We start from the raw sequence: 21443 nt of genomic DNA, 5'->3' as shown, positions 1-21443 counted from the left end.
TCTGTCAAACTGATTTGTCAGTGGCATTTGTCAAAGCACTCCAGATGTCCCCCCAGCCCCATTGCTCTGGGCCCCACCTCAAAGCTCTGTGCCCTCCCTGTGGATTCAGCACTGATTTTTAATCTGCTTTTCTCAGTGCCGATGTTCGTGGAAGTCTAGACACCTCTGTGGGTAGAGAGGACACCCACGAGGGTACCCATGGTGAATATTAATGAGTGTTCCTTAATGAGACCAGGACACCTGTGCACCAGTGGGAGTGGAGAGGCGGAGGACAACTGTTTGAGGAAGAGAAAAGAACAAATGGCACTCCTGGCTGGGCGGGATGCTGGGAAGAGTGCTATGTGGATCTAAAATGACCCAAGTAGATGTTGGGTCTGTCTTAGTTTGGCAGAGGTCAAGAGGAAAATGGTGCAGTCAAGTAACTAGATCAAGAGTTAGTTCTGGGATGCATGGAGGGCCTCCTCTGTGCTCAGCTTTGCACTGAGAGGAAGCTGAGAGGGAGAGAAATACCTCCCTTGCTGGCCTCAGATGCCGGTGAGGGGAGAAAAGGCCCAGTCAAAGGGTTTTGAACACAAGATGCAACACATCCACATCCTTCTTTGTTTCACGCGTGGTTGTATTTTGTATTTCATATAAACTGAATTGGGAAGAGGGAGATTTTCACCACTTTACCTGTGACTAGTCAAGCACAGCACCAGCGGGTATTTCACTGAATTGAATTAATGCCTAATCTTACACACACATACACATCCATGTACACACATGCACACAGATGTTTATTCTTCCAGTTGAAATCCATGAAAACTAGCTGATCTAAGAAAAAAATTTATTCCTCACTTGACAATGTTTTTGGTTTAAGAGAGAGAGGAAGGAAAGAGAGAGAGAGACACACACATTGATGTGACAGAGAAACACCAACTGGCTGCCTCCTGTAGGCACCCTGACATCAAACCTGCCTTGAGCTGGGGATTGGACCTGCAACCTTCTGATGTATGGGGTGGTGCTCCAACCAGCTGAGCCACCTGGCCAATGCTGATCTCAAGTGGTTTTTTTTTTTTTTTCATTATAAAACATTGACAAAAATCTTGCTTGAATTTTGCTAGTAATTGTATTAAACCTGCCTATCGATCTGGGGAGAACTGACACCTTTGCTATGTTGAGTCTTCCAATCCATGAACACAGTATGTCTTTCCACTTAACTAGATTTCTTTGACTAGTGTTTTGTAGTTTTTAGCTTTAAGTTCTGTACATTTTTAAAAAAGATTTTATATATTTATTTTTAGGTGGTGAGGAAGGGTGGGTGAAAGAGGGGGAGAGAAACACCCATGTGTGGTTGCCTCATGAGTGCCCCCTACTGGGGACCTGGCCTGCAACCCAGGCATATGCCCTGACTGAGAGTTGAACCAGCGACCCTTTGGTTCACAGGCGGTGCTCAATCTACTGAGCCACACCAGCCAAGTCAAGTTCTGTATATTTTTAAAAAGATTTATATCTATTTGTGCTTGAGTGATTGGAAATGGCATTATAATTTTTGTTTCCATGTGTTCATTGCTAGTATATAGAAATACAATTGATTTTCATATGTTGATCTTGTATTCTCTGCCCTTGCTGAACTCACTTATTAGTTTTAGGAGTTGTATTTTTCTTGTAGATTTTATAATTTCTGCCCAGATGACCATGTGGTCTGCAAATATGGATAGTTTAATGTCTTCCTTTCTGGTCTGTATGCCTTCTTATTTCCTTTTCTTGCCTTAGTGCACTGGCTAAAACTTCCAGTATTATTTGAATAGCAGTAGTGAGAGTGGACAGACTTGTTTAGTACCTGATCTTAGAGGGGAAGCATTGACTCTTTCACTACTAAGTATGATGCTAGTTATATTTTTTAGTCAATGTCCGAAATGCCCTCCTATTTCTAGTTATCTGAAAGTTTTAAATCATAAACAGGTGTTGACTTTGTCAAATGTTTTCTCTGAATCAACTTATATGATCATATGATTCTTCTTCAGTCTGTTGATATGTATGTTGATGAATTATATGTTGATGGATTTTTAAATATTGAAGCAGTGTTGCATATATTAATACTTAATTATATAGCTATAGACTTACTATATAGCAAGGCAATGTGGTAGAGGGATAGCCCCATGGATCAATGGAATAAAATAGAGACTCCAGGAAGAGCCCCACACAAATATGGCCACCTGATTTTTGACAAGATTACAAAATTAATTAAAAGAAGAAAGTATGTTTTTTTCAACTTATGATGCTGGGGTATGTGGATATCCATAGGCAAAAAAATAACCTTGATTTAACTTTATATACAAGTAAACTGAAATTATAGATTTAAACATAAAAGATAAAACTATAAAGTATTTAGAAGAAAAGATAGGACTTTTCAAAGAGTTCTTAGATGTGATACCAACAGCACTTTACATAAAAAAATTGATTGATTGAACTTCATCAAAATTAAAATCTATTTCTCTGTGTAAGACCCTGTTAAGAGAAATGGAAAGACATGCTATAGACTGGAAGGAAATATTTGTAAGCCACATAGCTGACAAGGAACTTATATTTAGACTATATAAAGAACTCTCAAATCAAACAATCTAATTAGAAAATGGGTACAAGACATGGAGTGACATTTCACCAAAGGGGACATAGAGGTGGCAAGTAAACACATAAAAAATGTTCAACATCGCTTGTTCTCAGGGAAACAATTAAGACCATAATGAGCAGTCACCACACACCCATTGGAACAGCTGAAATATAAAATAATAACAATACTCAATACCTGTTAGGATGTGGGAAAGCTGGGTCTTTTACACATTGCTGATGGGAAAGGGAAGTGGTGCAGCTGCTCCGGAATATAATTTGGAAATTTCTTAAAGATATGTACACATACCATATAGCCTAGCAATTATACTGCTAGACCTTTACGTCAGAGGAATGACAAACTTCTATTTGCATAAACTCTCCACCAATTGCTCATAGCAGCTTCATTTGTAATTGTCCTAAACTGGAAACCACCAAAATGAACTAAAACAGCCTAATGGTGCAGTGTACAGAGGTACAGATACTCCACAGACTAGTCAGAAATGAAAAAGCTACTCATACATGCCACTTGGGTGAATCCCAAGGACATTATTCTGAGTGAAAAAAGCCTAGGTCACATAGTTTGATGGTGTCTCTTTTGTTTATTTATTTTTTTGTTTTCTTCACCTAGGGAGATATATCCAATAAAAAATTTCTATGAAATTTTTGAAATGCAATGTCTGAGATTTTGCTGCCTATGGTTTCTTCTAGGATTTTTATGGTTTCTGGGCTAGCATTCGAGCCTTTGATCATTTTGGATTTATTCTAGTGTGTGGTGTAGGAAGGTGGTCTAGTTCATTTTTTTGCACCTATGTATCCAATTTTCCCAACGCCATTTATTTAATAAACTATCTTTAACCCATTGTACAGCAAAGAAAATGGTCAACAAAATGAAAAGACAACCCACAGGATGGGAAAACATATTCACTGATATATCTGATAAGGGGTTAATATCCAAAATTTATAAAGTAATTACAAAACTCAACACCAAAAAACCCAAACAACCCAATTAAAAATAGGCAAAGGACCTGAATAGACACTTCTCCAAGGAGGACATACAGATGGCCAATAGACATGTGAAAAGAGGCTCAACATCACTAATCATCAGAGAAATGCAAATTAAAACCACAATGAGATACCATCTCACACCTGTCAGATTGGCTATCATCAATAAACCAAAAAACAAGTGTTGGTGAGGATGTGGAGAAAGGGGTACCCTTTTGCATTGTTGGTGGAAATGCAGACTACTGCAGCTATTGTGGGAAGTAGTATGGAGATAGCTCAAAAAATTAAAAATGGATCTGCTTTTTGACCCAGTGGTTCCACTTCTGGGAATAATATATCCAAAGGAACCCCAAACACTAACTTGAAAGAGCGTAAGCACCCCTGTGTTCATTGCAGCATTATTTACAATCACCATGACATGGGAACAGCCCAAGTGTCCATCAGTAGATAAATAACAACTATGGGACATTTACACATTGGAATACCACTTGGCTGTAAAAAAGAAAAAAAATTTACCCTTTGCAACAGTATGGACGGACCTGGGGAACACTATGCTAAGTGAAATAAGTCAGTCAGAGAAGGACAAAGACCATATAATTGCACTCACATGTGGAATCTAATGAACAAACTGAACTAACAAGCAAAACAGACAGACTCAGAGATGGAGAACAGATGACAGCTAGTGGGGCTTGCAGAGGTTAAGGGTTGGAGGGATTGAGCAAAAAGGAAAAGGACTCATGGACATGGACAACAGTGTGGTGATTGCTGGGGGAAGGGCAGTATAAGGGGACTAAATGGTAATGGGAAAAATATAATAAAGATAAAAATGTCACATACATTTGTATAACATTTAAATGCAGCGAAGGATAGAGTAGGAGAACAAATTAGTGGTTGCCAGGGGTTAAGGATGGTGGTGATTAGGGAGGGACGTGTGATTCTACAGGGATAGTGTGAGGGGGATGTTTGTGACTATGAAATAGTTCTTTAAAAAAATGTTCTCAATAGGCTGAATGCTAGCAATATAGCAGAAAAAAACCTAGTGGGAAAATGTTTTGTGGTCATGTTCATGGCAAATGAGAAACTGCATTCTAAAAGCCTTGGTAATGACCATGAAATAGTTCTTTAAAAAATGATTTTGTTGATTTATTTTTCTGGAGGGGGAGGGAGGGAGAAAGAGAGGGAGAGAAACATCAATGTGTGGTTGCCTCTCGAGCACCCCCCACTGGGGCCCTGGCCTGCAACCCAGGCATGTGCCCTGACTGGGAATTGAACCAGCGACCCTTTGGTTCACAGGCCAGTGCTGAATCCACTGAGTCACACCAGCCAGGGCTATAAAATAGTTTTGCATCTTGATTGCAGTGGTGGTTCATGCATTTACACACACAGAACTGATGGAACTGTCACACATGTGCACCAAGGTCAGGATCCTGAATTCGACATTGCCCTGCAGGTATGCGCCATGTATCCTTTTTGGGGAACTGAGAGTCCAGTAGAGAGGACCACACTGTACCATGTCTACAACGTCCTGTTTTTTAAATTTTTATTTCGAAATGAAAAATTAAACAGAAGCAAAGCTAAAAAATACTTCAGCCATACCAAGAGATATACAGAATATGTACAAAACACACTGTGCCTACTACCCAGCATAAGAAAAAAAGTTATAAAGCCCCCTGTGGACACCCTCCACCCCCAGGGCACGTTCGCCTTTCTCCACTCATTCCTTCAAGTAACCATTATCCTCATTTTGGTGTTTATCATCTTCATACTTATGCTTCCACTATAAATATATGTATGTGTCTTTAAATAATGTATTGCGTATTTGAAAGCTGTATAAATGGTATCATGCTATCAAATTGTGCTCACTCTTCTATAGCCTGCATTTTTTTCACTCAAAATTATGTTTTGAAGATTTGTCAGATACACATTTAGCTTCAGTTTAATCATCTTAAATGGTATGGTATTCCACTGAATTGATTTGCCACAATTATCCATTTCTTTGATGGACATCTAGGGTATTCCCAATTTTTCCTTATTATTAAACAATACTGCAATGTCATTTTTTATAAGCTCCTTGCCTGTATGTAGAAGGGTTAACAGGATATAATTCAGAGCGGAATTACTGGGCCAGGGGTTAGATGCCTCGTCAGCACTGCTGTGTACGGTCCAGCTGCACAGTGGAGTGATTTTCCAAACACCAAAGAGAATTCCCGTGGTGCCACATCATTGCCAGCATCCAGTAGTGTCACAATTTTTGCCAATTTAGTGGATATGAAATAGAATTATATTGTGGTTTGAATTTGTATTTATCTTCTAGTTTGTTGAGTGTTTAAAAAAATATACCTTTAGCCCTGGCCAGTGTGGCTCAGTTGGTTGGGTATCATCCTGCAAACCAAAAGGTTGCCAGTTCAATTCCCAGTCAGAGCATATGCCTGGGTTGCAGGTTCACAGAAGGCAGCTGATCACCGTTTCTCTCCTTTTCTCCCTCCCCATCTCTCATAGAATAAATAAAATAAAAAAGAAAAAAGAAAAATAGTTTTTCAAGCATTTTGGTATATTCTTTTAAAAATTATATGTTATTGATTATGCTATTACAGTTGTTCCATTCCCCCCCCCACCTTATTCCCCTCCATCCTGCACACCTTCTCCCACCCGCATCCCCCCCATCCTTAGTTTATCTCCATAGGTCGTACATATAAGTTCTTTGGCTTCTACATTTCCTATACTATTCTTAACCTCCCCCTGTCTATTTTCTATCTACCATTATGCTACTTATTCCCTGTACCTTTTCCCCCATTCCCTCCTCCCCTTCCCCATTTATAACTCTTCAGGTGATCTCCATTTCTGTAATTCTGTTCCTGTTCTAGTTGTTTGCTTAGTTTGTTTTTGTTTTCTTTTTTTTTAGGTTCAGTTGATAGTTGTGAGTTTGTTGTCATTTTACTATTCATATTTTTGATCTTCTTTTTCTTAGGTAAGTCCCTTTAACGTTTCATATAATGAGGGCTTGGTGATGATGAACTCTTTTAACTTGACCTTATCTGGGAAGCACTTTATCTGCCCTTCTATTATAGATGATAGCTTTGCCGAGTAGAGTAATCTTGGATGTAGGTCCTTGCCTTTCATGACTTCGAATACTTTTTTCCAGCCCCTTCTTGCCTGAAAAGTTTTTTTTTTTTTTTGAGAAATCAGCTGATAGTCTAATGGGAACTCCTTTGTAGGTAACTGTCTCTTTATCTCTTACTGCTTTTAAGATTCTCTTCTTATGTTTAATCTTGGATAATGTAATTATGATGTGCATTGCTGTGTTCCTCCTTGGGTCCAAATTCTTTGGGATTCTCTGAGCTTCCTGGACTTCCTGACAGTGTATTTCCTTTGCCAGATTGGGGCATTTCTCCTTCATTATTTGTTCAAATAAGTTTTCAATTTTTTGGTCTTCCTTTTCTCCTTCTGACACCACTATGATTCGGATGTTGGAATGTTTAAAGATGTCTTGGAAGTTCCTAAGCCTCTCCTCATCTTTTTGAATTCTTGTTTCTTCATTCTGTTCTGGCTGAATGTTTATTTCTTCCTTCTGGTCTAAACTGTTGATTTGAGTCCTGGTTTCCTTCCCATCGCTGTTGGTTCCCTGTACATTTTCCATTATTTCACTTAGCATAGCCTTCACTTTTTCCTCTATTTTGTGACCATAGTCAACTAATTTTGTGAGCATCCTGATTACCAGTGTTTTGAACTGTGTATCTGATAGGTTGGCTATCTCTTCATCGCTTAGTTATATTTTTTCTGGAGCTTTGATCTGTTCTTTCATTTGGGGCCCCCCCCCTTTTTTTTTTGTATCTGAGGGCCTGTTAGGTAGTAACGTGTGGAGCCTTAGATATTCACCAGGGTGGGGCAACCCATGTAGCTACGTTGTGGCACTGTATGTGGAGGTGAGGTCTGAGAGGGAACAATGCTACTTGCTCTGCTCTCTGCTGGCTTTCAGTTACTTCTTCCACTTCCCACAAGCAAATCAGGCCCTTCTGGTGCTGAGTCCAAGGTGGGTGGGTTTCTGTATGTTCTAGGACCCTGGAGGTCTCTCCAGCAGACTCTCCTGTGAGGCTGGGAGTTTCTCCCACTGCCTCAATCCCCACAGGTTTTTATAGTCAGAGGTTTTGAGGCTTTATTTCCCCACACTGGCAACCTGGGTTTTCAGGTCTGTCTCACTCCCCAGTTGTTCCTCCCTGTTTATCTGCACACAAATGTGGGACTGCCTGCTCTGCCAACCACCATCTTGCTGTGAGTCCTCTCCACTTGTTAAAGGAATTAATTTTTATGAAAAAATTTTTATGTACTTTTGATTGGAACTTAACTATACTTTTTCTGGAGGGAGAATCAGTATCTTTAGGATATTTAGTCTTCCTGTCCTTTAAGATTAAATACTTTTCAATTTTTTAGGTCATCTTTAATGGCATTAAATAATGTTTTATAATTTATTTATAAAGATCTAGCCTGGTTGGTGTAGCTCAGTGGATTGAGCGCAGGCCTGTGAACCAAACAACCACGGTTCAATTCCCAGTCAGGGCACATGCCTGGGTTGCAGGCCAGTTCCCAGCAGGGGACACACAAGAGGCAACCATATATTGATATTTCTCTCCCTCTCTTCTTTCCTTCCTCTCTAAAGATAAATAAGTAAAATCTTAAAAAAAAGATCTAGCACAGCTCTTATTAGATTTATTCTTAAATATCTTATTGTTTTATTTTCTATTTTAAATTGTATTTTTAAAATTAAATGTTCTAATTGTTTGATGTTAATGCACAAAGTTATGATTTATTTTTGTGTAATAATTTATATCCCACAACTTTGCTGAAAAAAATTTTTTTTCCGAATTGGTATTTTCTTTTTTTTAAATTTTTTATTGATTATGCTGTTACAGTTGTTCTATTCCCCCTTTCATTCCCCTCCACCCTACCCCCCACCCCCACCATTCCCCCCCTTTAGTTTATGACCATGTGTCTCAAGTCCTTTAGATTCTATATTTCCCCCTCCTTCTATTTTCTATCTACTGTCTATGCTACTTATTTTCTGTACCTTCTCCCCCCTTCTCCTCCTCCCACTCCCCTGTTGCTAACCCTCCTTGAGATCTTCATTTCTATGTTTCCACTCCTGATCTAGCTGTCCTTTTAGTTTGCTTTCATTTTAGGTGTGGTTGTTAATAACTGTGAGTTTGTTGTCCTTTCACTGTTCATGTTTCTTTAACTTCTTTTTCTTAGATAAGTCCCTTTAACATTTCATATAATAAGGGCTTGGTGATGATGAACTCCTTGAATTTGATCTTATCTGAGAAGCACTTTATCTGTCCTTCCATTCTAAATGAAAGTTTTTCTGGATAGAGCAATCTGCGTTGTAGGTCTTTGGATTTCATGACTTGGAATACCTCTTTCCAGCCCCTTCTTGCCTGTAAGGTCTCTTTTGAGAAATCCGCTGACAGTCTGATGGGGACTCCTTTGTAGGTTACTGTCCCCTTATCTCTTGCTGCTTCTAGGATTCTCTCCTTCATTTTAATCTTGGCTAATGTAATGATGATGTGCCTTGGTGTGTTCCTTCTTGAGTCCAACTTCTTTGGGACTCTCTGGGCTTCCTGGATTTCTTGGAAGTCTATTTCCTTTGCCAGATTGGGGAAATTCTCCTTTATTATTTGTTCAAATAAGTTTTCTACTGGTGGCTGTGCCTTTCCCCCTTCTGGTACCCCTATAATTTGGATGTTTGAGCATTTAAAGATGTCCTGGAGGTTCCTAAGACTCTCCTCATTTCTTTGAATTCTTGCTTCTTGACTCTTTTCTGTTTGGCCATTATTTGCTTTCTTCTGGTCCACTCCATTGATTTGAGTCCCAGTTTCCTTTTCATTGCTATTGGTGTCCTGTGCAATTCCATTCATTTCAATTATTTTCGCCTTCATATATTTGTCTAATTTGTTGGTATAATCAACCAGTTCTGTGAGGATCCTGATGACCAGTGTTTTAAACTGTGCGTCTGAGAGTTTTGCTATTTCTTCATCGCTTAGATCTATGGGCTCTGGGGCTTTGAGATATTCTTGCGACATTTTTGGTCTGTTCTGGCTCTTTAAGTGTGAGAAGCGGCGCCTTGGACTCCCAGGTCGCTGGTTTGTGACGCTGTATGTGGGTGCGTGGTCAGAGCGGGGAAATGGCGACCCCCTCTGCGTTTCTCACAGCTGGGTGAGGATCAGCGTCTTAGGTGGTTCCCCTGGGCCGGGCCACTCAGAGTCGCTGGGTTATGACGCTGTATGTGGAGGTGGGGTCAGAGCAGGGAAATGGCGGCGCCCTCTACTGCCGCTCGCCGCGGGACCGCCTGGCCCCGGTCCAACCGCCCACTCCCTTGCCTGTCCGCCCACGCACAAATGCGCGACCACAGTCAACACGCAGCACCGCTCCCCCGCTGTCTCCCCCGCGATCGCCCGCTGGTGGCTTGCTCGGTCGCTCCAACCCTGCGCCTGGATTCTGCGCATCTGGATTCCGCGCCTGAGTCCGTCTGACCGAGTTTTCCTGTGCAGTCCCGCTTCACCAGCCGCTGGTTTCTCCCCTTACAGGTCAGGCTGAAGAATTTGTTGTTAACGGACTTCCAAAAAGTTCAATTTTCCGTGTTCTGGCTGTGTTTTCTGTTGCTAATATCTAGTTTTCTCTAATCTTGGTTGTGTGAGAAGGCACGGCATATCCACCTATGCCTCCATCTTGGCGGAAGTCCTGAAATTTTTTATTAATTTTAATTATTTCAAAATAGTCTTGGCACTTCTATATGGCAGTCATTATTTGCGAATAATTAGTTTTATTCTTCTAGTAAAATACTCAATAGAGATAAAGAAGATGGTGTTCTTACTTTGTTCCCAATTTTAAAAAGAACTGCTTCTATTTCACCATATGTACAATGTTTGATAAGGTTTCTGAGGGCTATTAAGAGGATGTCTTCTAGTTCTGGTTTGATAACATTTTATTTTTTATTTCTCCCTCTCTTTTTATTGTTGTTCAAGTACCGTTGTCTCCATTTTCCCCTCCTGAAACATCCCCACTTCCCACCCTTGATCCTATCACCCTTTGGCTTTGTCCATGTGTCCTTTATACATGTTCCTTAACATTTTTAGAGCCCTGAATGCTTTTTATTAAAAGTTTTTTTTATCTCTATTAAGTGTATTATGTAGTTTTTCTTACTTCTTTTCTTAATGTGATGTTATAAGTTGGGACAGATATTCCAGCATTGAGGTTTCCTCATCTTTTTGAGATAAATCTTACATGGTGGTCATATATTATGATTTTAAACATTAATTGAATCAATTTGTTAACATTTTATTTAATATTTTTATATCTGTTTTTCATGAATGAGTTTAGCCCAAAATGCCTCCTTACATTATTCTCGTTTGATTTTGGAATCAAAGTTTTGGAAGCCTCATAAGTTGATGGGTTTTATTTCTTTTGTCCTCTTTGAATTATTTCAGTAAAATTGAAATCCTTTCTTTTTTAATATTTATTTTTTGTATTTTTTCATTACCAATTATTCCCTTTATACCCTCTTCTGCCTCCTTCCCACCTCCCCCCACCACAATCACCAGACTATTGTCCATGTCCCTGAGTCCTTTTTCTTTTTTGCTTGATCCCCCCACATGCCCCCCAAAGCCGTCAGCCGTCTATGAGTCTGGCTTTATTTTGCTTGTTAGTTCAATTTGTTCATTAGATTCCACATATGAGTGAGATCATGTGGTATTTGTCTTGCTTTAGCTTATTTCACTTAGCATAATGCTGTCCAGGTCCATCCATGTTGCTACAAATGGTAAAATTTTCTTCTTTCTTGTGACTGAGTAGTATTCCATTGTGTAAATGTCCCACAGTCATCTTACCCACCCATTTACTGAGGGACACTTGGGCTGCTTCCGTGTCTTGGCAATTGTAAATCACACTACAATGAACACGGGGGTGGTTATATCCTTTTGAATTAGTGTTTTGGGTTTCTTTGGATAGATTTCCAGAAGTGGAATCAGTGGGTCATAAGACAGATCCATTTTTAATTTTTGAGGTAACTCCATACTGCTTTCCACAGTGGCTGCATCAGTCTGCATTCCCACAAATAGTGAACTAGGGTTCCCTTTTCTCCACATCCTTGCCAGCACTTGTTGGTTGATTTATTGATGACAGCCATCCTGACAGGTGTGAGGAACATTTGGTGCAGTAGAATATGCTTATAAACAGTCTGGCCAAGGGATTCACCCATCCCCCACCACTTACGAGTTTTTATCACTGATGTAATTGCTCTAACAGTGTATATTCTATTTTTCTGGAGTTAGTTTTTGTAAGTTTTGCTAGAAATGGTTCATTTTATTTAGGCTCTCAATTTTGTGGTTATATAAAGTTTTCCATCCCTTCTTCTTACATGCATTTAAGACTAGAAAATTTCCTCTGGTGTAGTTTCTAGAAACTCTGATTTGTGGTGTTCTCATTGTCAAAATTAGTTTTCTTTAAAAATACTTTTTTAGTTTTGTTGAGGTATAATTGACAAATAAAATTATAATGCATATAAAATGTATAATGTGACAATTTGATATACATGTGCATTGTGAAAGGATTCCCACACTGGAGCTAATTAACATCCATCACCTCATATAATGACCTTTTTTTTGTGTGTGTGTGTATGTGAGAGAATACTTAAGTTCTGCTTTCTTGGCAAATTTTGGTTATATAGCATAGTGTTATCAACTTAATCATCATGTTATGCATTAGCTCTTCAGATTTTATTCATCTTACAACTAAAAGTTTGTGCCCTTTTACCAGGCTCTCCCTACCTCCCCAGCCTCCAGTGCCCTGTGGTCTCAACTCTTTGATAGGCTCAACCAAAGTAGTCAATTTTCAGGTTCCTTGGTGGTTTTCAATTGTAAGCATGGGAATGAGGCTTTTTCTGAATTTCTATATGCTAAGCAGAAGCCTAAAGTCCTTCCATTTCTTTTTCTGTAAACTTTCCTATCTCTACCCACCTTTTCCACGGACTTATCTTCTACTTTAGCAATTCTCTGTTCAGCTGGTCTACACTGCTGTTAAACCATCCACTGAGTTTTTAACTCTAAGTTATCATTACTTCTTGAATTGTAATTTGGTTCTTTTCCAGATCTGCTTTTGGAAAATAGTTTTCTGTTAGCTTTTGGATCTTTGCAAGCTTGCCTTTTATTTATTTAAATAATACATATTTTTTATGTAATGCAACTATAATTTCAATATACCATGCTTTTGCTTTTGGTCTGCTTCTGTTACTTTTTTTTTCTTATTTTTATGCATGGTGCTTTGCTCCCTTGTGCACTTGGTCATTTTTGACTGTAAACCACACATTTTTTTTTATGGGTAATTATTTGTGGTATTTATTTGAGGCTTAGGATAAAGGTCTATTCTTTCAGAGGAGATTTTGTTTTCTTCTTCTATGTGCTTAGGGCCCTACAGTTACTAACCTCTGCAAGCTGAATTGATTGTTTGAGGTCATTTGAGCCATCCAGGTGGGCTGCAAATCTGACTTGTGGTTACAGTACTTCAGTAATAGATTTGTTGTTGTTGTTTTCCTTCTCTCTGTGCCAAGACCACATTCTGCATGGTCTCTTGGAGTGTGAAGGTAGGCTGGTCTTATGTCTATTATGTGAATACTTATCTTGAGCGTGTAGCCTTTTGTGTTTCCAACCTTATGGAAAGAGATCCATTATTAGCATTTCCAGGATGGGCAGCTCTGGGGGGTTGTCATTTATCTCCTACACCTCTTAAGGCTAAGTAAACTTAAGGTTCAAGTTCTTTTATTTTGGCAAATGCCCTCAGGACAAACATAACTTCAGGATTCTTGATTTCCTCCATCATGTAGATTTTCACCTGATAATTCCTTAGTTGTCAACTCTTTGAGGTGTTTAAAGACAATTAAAAAAATTTACCTAGCTTTAGCTTTAATCTGTTTTAGAAGAAAAAAAGCCACAAGTTTCTTACAAATTCTTCTACTACAAACAGATTTTATTCAGTTTCAAATCTAATTACTGTTATTTATTTATAGAAATCTCATACCACTATTTTTATCTTGTTGCTTTCTTGTTTTGATTCTTTCCTTTACATTATAAATGAATTTGAGCCCTGGCTGATGTGGCTCAGTTGGTTGGAGCGCCACCATGTAGACCAAAGGGCCGTGGGTTCAAGTCCTCGTTAGGGCACATACCCAGGTTACAGATTTGATCCCTGGCTGGGGTGTGCACGAAAAGTCAACCAGCTGATGTTTCTCTCTCACATTGATGTCTCTCTCTTCCTCTCCCTCTCTCTGAAAGTAATGAAAATATATAATTGGGTAAGGGTAAAAAAATAAATAAAAAATAAAAGTGTATTATAAAAAAATAAAATAAATGACTCTGAGTTTTTCATTTTATAGTCTGTGTCAAATACCGCTATGAACTCAGACTCCTGTGGGTCTGATTCTGCTGTTTGTTGTTTCTGATGACTCTGGCTTGGGTCTTGTGCTTTGTGAATTGGGTCGATCGGATTTTACTTCATGGAGCTTTCTCAGTGCTCTTCTGTGCGATGTGTATGAGTGTATACCCTTCTAGAGGGACTTTACATCGGTTTCTGCCATGTGCTGAGGGCATTACCAGAGGGGCCACTTCTCTGTGACTTTCTCAGTCAGGAGGTTCTGAGACTATGCAGTGTAGGGCAGGCCTGTGGTTTTAAATTCTCTCTGTTTTTTGGAGGTACAGTGAACTTAGTACATGACCAAGTAGGGATCCCTAAGCTCCTCCCCTTCTTCAAGAGGTCTGGGGTAGAAACTCTGGAGGTCAAGGAATTCTCAGTGTGTAGGGGGAATCTGATTTGGAGCAGGAACTCCTCAAAAGCTGAAGACATTTCTTCCTGTCACTGGGGCTGGTGGTCCAGGGGGCCCTTACTCCTTGGAGGTCATGTGGACTGTAAAGTCCACCACCCTGTCACTGTAGCCAAATTCATTGTTATACTGGGAAATGAGCTTGACAAAATGCTAGCCCCGGCGTTGAAGGCGAAGGAGTGGGTGTCGCTGTTAAAGTTGCAGGAGATAACCTGGTCCCCAGTGTAGACCAGGATGCCACTGAGGGGCCCTCTGATGTCTACTTCACTACCTTCTTGATGTCATCATATTTGGCAGCTTTCTGCAGGTGGCAGGTCAGATCCATAACTGACACATCGAGGGTGGGGACAGGGAAGGCCATGCTAGTGAGCTTCCCTTTCACCTTGGGTATGATCTTGCCCACAGCCTTGGCAGCACCATGAGAAGCAGGGATGATGTTCTCAGCAGCCTCTTGGCCATCATGCCACGGCTTGCCAGAGGGACCACCCTCAGTCTTCTGAGTGGCAGCGATGGCATGGACTGTGGAGTCCCTCCATCGATGCTGAAGTTGTCATGGATGATCTTGGCCAGAGGGACCAAGCACTTGGTGGTTCAGGAGGCATTGTGGAAAATCTTTAGGGAGTTGTCATACTTGTCATGATTCACACTGATCACAAACATGGGGGCATCTGCAGAAGGGGTGGAGATGATGACCCTCTTGGTTCCACCCGTCTCCATGGTAGTGAAGATACCAGCTGACTCCACAGCATATTCAGCACCAGCATCAGCCATGTGATACTGGGGGGATCTTGCTCCTAGAAGATGGGGATGGACTTTCCATTGATGACAAGCTTCCTGTTCTCAGCCTGGACTATGCCTTTGAACAGTATACATATATATTCATTCCTGCATGGAGACCATAGTTCTCCAAGTGTTGTGATTTTTCAGATGTGATTCCCCACTTCATCCAGACCCATGACTCTGTCTCTTGTCCTAACGTGGCTATACAAATCCCAGCTTCTTTAGTTTTCTTTTAATCAAGACCAGCAAGTGCTCCAAGTGCAGCCAGAGCCTCAGCACCACTATTTTTTTCTTTTTTGCCTCTAGACATTTCCCTTGCTTTCTTCTGAGAATGGCCAAGCATTTAAAGGATGTTTGCTTTATTTTATCTAGCACTTCTAAGTATTGGGTTAACAGGAAGTTTTTCAGCTATCTTGTCTGCTGCCTTGCTGGAAATTGATGTCAATCCATTCATTCTTTAGGGAGCATCTACATGTATTCAGTATCTGATTCTAATATGTATTTTTAAGAAGTTTGAGTGATGTTTTTGAAGATTGAAAATGGTAAAGGCCTTACCATATTTACCTTTATATTTTTCATGCCTAATGTAAAGCACCAATAATTGTTTTAAAAAACGAGGGAATAGGAAATTTACTTAGAGTACATTATTTGCTGCTCCTCAAGTCTGTGCTCACTTGTAAACAACAATAAATCAAATGCTTCAGCCAATCTAAAAGTTGTTCTCAAGCAGACATCTGATTAGAGTGCTTTGTTTGTCCAGAAAAAGTTTCTTCTGACTCTGTGAGTATTAAGGCTTTCTCTTCATCCAAACTAATTTTGGCACCAGGTGGCTAGCAAGGTTGTTTCCTTCCACTTCGGTGACTTCTGTCCTGGGCCACGTCTACACGTGGACATTTTTCTTCCACAGTTGTAGACTAATTGCCTCCCAGTGCAGCACGAATGCGTCAAACACTGTTGGCACCAGTACTCCATCTCCCTCTCCCACCGGTGTGAACAGGTGGAACACACACATACACACACAGGGTGTGTTAGAAGGGCACTACCCTCTGGGTAAGTAATTAAAGCTGTCTTTAGGAGTGGGCTCCAAAGAAGGGTGTTGCTAGGTACCAAAGGACTTGGAAGATGGCCCTCAAAGAACTTCCTGTCCTCCTGCAGCTCCCTTCTAGGAAGTTCCCACCCCCGTCAAACAGAGCGAGGCTACATCCTAGAGCTTCTAATACTGAGGCCCTGCCAGGCATCACTGATTAATTGGCAAACAATGTGGGAGTTAGAGACTTCCAGGGCAGCCAGAGTAGAGATTTGAGGGAAAATAGAGCGAGCAGTCCCCAGACGCAACCCCCTACCACACATGTCATCTTTAGGATGCTTAAGGGAGGGTTTTAAGGTTGCTTCTGGATGAGATGGTACTGATCACACACTTACTCTGGGCAACAACTGGACGATGGAGAGATTAAGGGTGTGGCGTGGGGAGGTGGGGCTGAGCCTTCCTGCTGAAGGAAGGGGCAGAGCAACATCGAGTCTTCTCTGTGGATGGTGTTGGGAGTGGACATGGGAGGCTACTTCTAACTCAGACAGGCTCCTGGGAGCTGTGGGTTATAGTGTCTGTATATTTGCGTTTGGGGCTTCAGGGGGGAGCTTAAATGCAAATGGATGTGGCATTACTGTCAGACAATTAGAGACCGCAGATTGTTCCCCATCGTCTAGTTTTCTAATTAGATAGGCAGGCTGGCCAAACATACAGCATGCCTGATATTGCAGGCATTAGTCATAAGTCCGAGAGAAGCCAGCCAGACACCAAACTCCATATTCCTGTCCTGCTGGTTCTGTAGGGAGATACTCGTATATGTGGATGATATAACCCACCGATGTGCACTATTGGCTGTGATGATAAGCTTTGGCCCTAAACCCCTGTGTAGAGCTCTAGGTCCTGGAAATCAAGTCAGACCACAGGTGGGTATAGGCTCCCTTGTATCCAAGCCTTCCTGCCCACGCCTCCTTCCTCTGGGCTCCTTGCTGCTTCCTGTGTAATTTGCTTGGGGAGGAGGGGGTGTGGGAACAGAACTTTTTCTGCTGGTCCCTAAAGCAGAAACACTTTCTCTAGGGTTTATTCTATTCTGTGAGATGAATTTAGTGGAGGACCTCAGGCCCTCCCGGTTTGCCTGGCCATTTACAAGTGACTGTTTGTTCTGGGCAGTTCCTGAGATGTGATGTCCACCATCTTGGTCCTTCTGGCTGCTGAGTTGAGAACTAACTGTAGGAGCAGGGTTGGAAGCCTAGAGGCCATCTGGGAGTCCATTGCAAAGATCCAGGTGAGAGAGGGTGCTGACTTACTGGGTGAAGTGGGTAGAAGTAGTTGGATTCTGATTGTATTCTGTAGGTAGAATCTACACAACTCCTGTAGGGACTTCTTGACAAACCAGATATGGGATGTTAGAAAAAGAGAGTAGTCAAGGACAACTTCAAGGTTGTAGACCTGGGCAACTGGAAGGCTTGTATTGTCATGAACTGAGATGGGGGATTTATGTGGGGGGCAAATTTGAGGTCGGGAAGTGGAAGATTAGAGTTTGGTTTTGAATATGTTAAATTTAAGGTTTTATAGATGTGCATACACACACACACATACACCCCAGCTGAGACAGTAGGTAGACATTTGGATGTAAATCTGAGTGTAGGGGGCACACCCAGGCTAGATGCAGGTATGGGAGTTGTCAGTGTGTAGTTGGAGGAGAGGAGAGGATGGGGCAAGAGAGGGGAGGAGAGCAGAGAAGAGGTCCAAGGACTGAGCCCTGGGACACTGTAACCTTAAGAGTTTGGGGAGAATGATTTTGTCCACCTCTTTGCTTATTTTGTTTTCTCTGTCTCCCACAACGATGTGGGTAGACTCAGTGGAAGCAGTGACCTTTTTTGTCACTGCACGGGTCACTAGCTACTCAATAAAAATCAGTGGGATGAATGAATGCAAAGCTTTATAGCACCCATGCCGTCTCTGGTGGTGAAAGGGTTGTGGGCAAGTTCGTCTACTTGGGTGCCACTGGTCCAGCCATGTCAGCCCTGTGGTACCAGGTCGGTGGGTGGTGAGGGAGAACTCAGGTGTCGCCTCCCCACACCCCCACTGCCACTGTACTGTGGAGCTGCTTCTCAGGGGCTGTAAGATGAAGAAGGGGATGCCGAGAGGAGCCAGGAGCCCTGTAGGATGACTGCAGAGCCCACAGCTTCAGAATGTGGCTGCTCAGGTGTCTCCCATGGAGTGTCTCTGGGGAAGGGGACTCTGCAGCGGCTCAGAGATTGGTCCTTCAGGAGCTCACCTTCCTGCTGCGATTCTGTGTGTGTGTGTCCCAGGCACAGGAAATGCTGTAATCCTGTTATCCCAGCCCTTTCCCACCCAGGACTCTAAAATCCAGTTCCCTGAGTATATCAGCGAACATGCTGGAGGAAATGCCAGAAGGCCTTGGGTGTCTTTGCAGCTCCCCTCAGAGCCCAGCTGAAATGAGCATGTCCATGACAGACAAACTTGAGAAAAGCTCCGCTCTGCCTCGGGCCGTCCAACCCCCAAATCCACTCTCTTTTCCCAGAACTAGTTGCTGTGTCCCCCAGGTGTAGCTCACTCTTCTGTGTGTCTCCCTGCTGCTTCTTAGACACAGAGGAATTTCTTGAGATCAGTGTTTTGCTTTCTTGGCCTTCTTGGTTCCTCTCCATTCTCTACAAAGCCTTCCCTTCTTGGCACAATTTACCCCTGCAATCTCAGACAGGGAGCTCTGGGCCCAGATCCAACAGTATTGACCAGCTAACCCTGTGTCCAGCCAGCAGCCTTCTGTCTCTTGCGGGTCTGTCTGGAGCTGCTTCCTGCGGCCACAGACTACGTCTGTCTGCTCCTCACTCTCTCCTAGACGTTATTGACAACATGCTTTCAGACTGGTCATTTAAAATGCAACAAGAGCCTGCAGGCTTAAGGATTTATACTATAGAGACATTTAAGAATAATAATGAAGGGGGGAGGGTTGATGGGAAGGATGACTAAAAATCACCCACATGTCCCTGACATGGAGACAACCACTCTAAACACTTAGGTGTGTTTTCCGCCAGTTTTTTTTCTGTGCATATTTATAAAGCACTGCTGTGATTGCACCGTTGATTCCACTCTTCACACAGTCTGCATCAGGGTGGGTGCGACAGGGGCACAAGGTAGAAAAGAATCACCCTTCTGCAAGTCTTGTGCAAAGGAGTTTCGGCGCAGGTGAAGCTAGGTGCCTAGGTGCAGCTACTTTGCAGACCAGACTCTGCTTACCCTCCTGCCATGAGAAATCTGTCCTATTTTCTTTAGGTCACAATAGCTCCAAGCCCTTACCTGAGCTGACCTCTCTGGCACCCACTTGCCGAGATGGCAGGTGCTCCTCTGTTCCCTTGGTGCGTTCTGAGCGCAGCAGCGTCATCTGCCCTGCCTGCCTTCAGCAGCAAGGACCCTCCTGGACCCCACATCCTGGGAAGCAGAGGCAGCTGACTACCCCCCTCTCTGTCTCAGGGATGCCATTTTCACATTTTTCCATTTGGGATTCAGAGCACTTTTCTGCTTGTCTCCTTTGCAGAAAGGGCCAGAGGCTGTTTACTCCCCATTACCAGCGCAAAGAGCTGCCTGCACAAGCGACCGCTTCCCATCGATTCCCAGGAAGGCAGCTGCCAGACCAAAAATGTCACGTGAGGGCACAGGTAGGCAAGGGCTTTTCTTTCCGAAGAGGTTTGTCCCTTCTCCAACAGTGACTGAAGCACTTGAAGATGCGAGAAGGAAGACTGCTCCTGTCCTTTCTGCCCTGCCCTTGGCCCCCTGTGCATCCTGGCCTGGGATATAACCTTACCCTGGAGAGAACTGATTGGGTCATAGCTGCTTCAGGTTTCTTCCCTTGCACCAGCTGACCCTCTTTGGAACGCCTCTGTCCCTTTGTCACTCCAGGTCCTACTGTGCTCCCTCACCCCCCACCTCACCCCATGCACATTCTGCTCAACTTCTTCCTGCACCTGGAAGCCCTCCCCTAACTCCTCCTGAGCCTTTGCTCTGAATTCCATCAGCACCGCCCTTGGAGCTGGACATCCAGGGCCCCTGCTCTGGACCTGTTCTTTACAAGTCTTCTCTCCAGCCCTCCTGCTGAGACCCCTCCCACAGGACACAGTAGTCCTTAGTCTTGGTATAACTGGCCACCCTTTTTCCCCACTCTGGAGGCAGCCTGAGGACAGCCGGCTCTCAGAGGACCGGGCCTATTTTATTCTGGTGTTCCTTGCAGAATTTGAAAGGTGACTGGGCATGTCGTGAGGCCTTGGGAAATAGAAGATGTAAATAAGTGAGTGATGACACAGGCCACGACTCTTTCTAGGAGGAAGAGTAGGCAGTACGCTATCCCAGGAGATGTGTGAGGTGTGGGAAGGCGAGCAACTGGGGGAGGCACATTCCTTTAGAAGACATTAAAAAGCCCAGGGAATAGCGGGCCTTAACCCCAGGCAATGCTCTGGGAAAATTCCACTGCGAAATGCGGTGACTCAGAACTCCAGAAACCCAAGGGCACCCTACTCCCCTGTGGGGAGGAAGCATGGAGAGTGAGTGCCCTGGAGCCTGGCCCTGGACAGGATGGCTTGGCCCAGGGGCTGAGGCCATGGGATGAGGGTTATAAGGCCAGCCCCCACTCCAAATGCTCTAGAATTCAGGGGTGTCCAACCTTTGGGCATCTCTGGGCTACCCTGGAAGAAGAGTTGTCTTGGGCTACACATTAAATACACAAACACTAACAAAACAAAAAAAATATCATAATGTTTTAAGTAAATTTACAATTTTGTGTTGGGCCACATTCATAGCCATCCTGGGCCGCCAGAGGCCCATGGGCTGCGGATTGGACACCCCTGCAGATGCTGCAGGTCCCATCTCTCTGGCTGGACATCAGTCACTGGAGTCCGGCCTGTGTGCAGAGAACAGGGAGAGTGGAAGACGGAACCCTTCCAAGCCCGGCCTGTCTCCCTGGCTTTGACCCCGGAGATGCTGTGGGGCTGTGTGTCTCTAGGAGCAGAGGACAAAATTGCTGGAATTTATAATGGCCGCGCCTTGCTCTCAGGTCCTTGGGCTTTTTATTGGCTACTGCCTCCTTTTCCACTCTCTCTCTCTTTCTCTTAAACTAATGCCCAAGGCTAAATTCAACTTAATTAGGAGGATTATGTGTCTTATAAATTT

The 21443-nt window shown here is 42.7% G+C and overlaps 1 non-coding gene and 1 pseudogene across 1 annotated transcript; both read right to left on the bottom strand.

Moving 5' to 3' along the window:
* Positions 1-4584: 4584 nt before the first annotated feature.
* LOC119064297 (small nucleolar RNA SNORA32) lies at positions 4585-4704 on the bottom strand. The gene has a single exon (XR_005085358.2). It is a non-coding gene; the product is annotated as a small nucleolar RNA SNORA32 (small nucleolar RNA).
* Positions 4705-14515: 9811 nt separating this feature from the next.
* LOC119064259 (glyceraldehyde-3-phosphate dehydrogenase-like) lies at positions 14516-15226 on the bottom strand (annotated as a pseudogene).
* Positions 15227-21443: the final 6217 nt, after the last annotated feature.

Source organism: Artibeus jamaicensis, unplaced genomic scaffold (assembly GCF_021234435.1).
Source record: "Artibeus jamaicensis isolate MK-2021 breed Jamaican fruit bat unplaced genomic scaffold, CSHL_Jam_final scaffold_3307, whole genome shotgun sequence".
Classification (NCBI taxonomy): domain Eukaryota; kingdom Metazoa; phylum Chordata; class Mammalia; order Chiroptera; family Phyllostomidae; genus Artibeus; species Artibeus jamaicensis.
The sequence above is the reverse complement of the archived record's forward strand: the minus strand, read 5'-3'. Positions and strand labels throughout refer to the sequence as shown.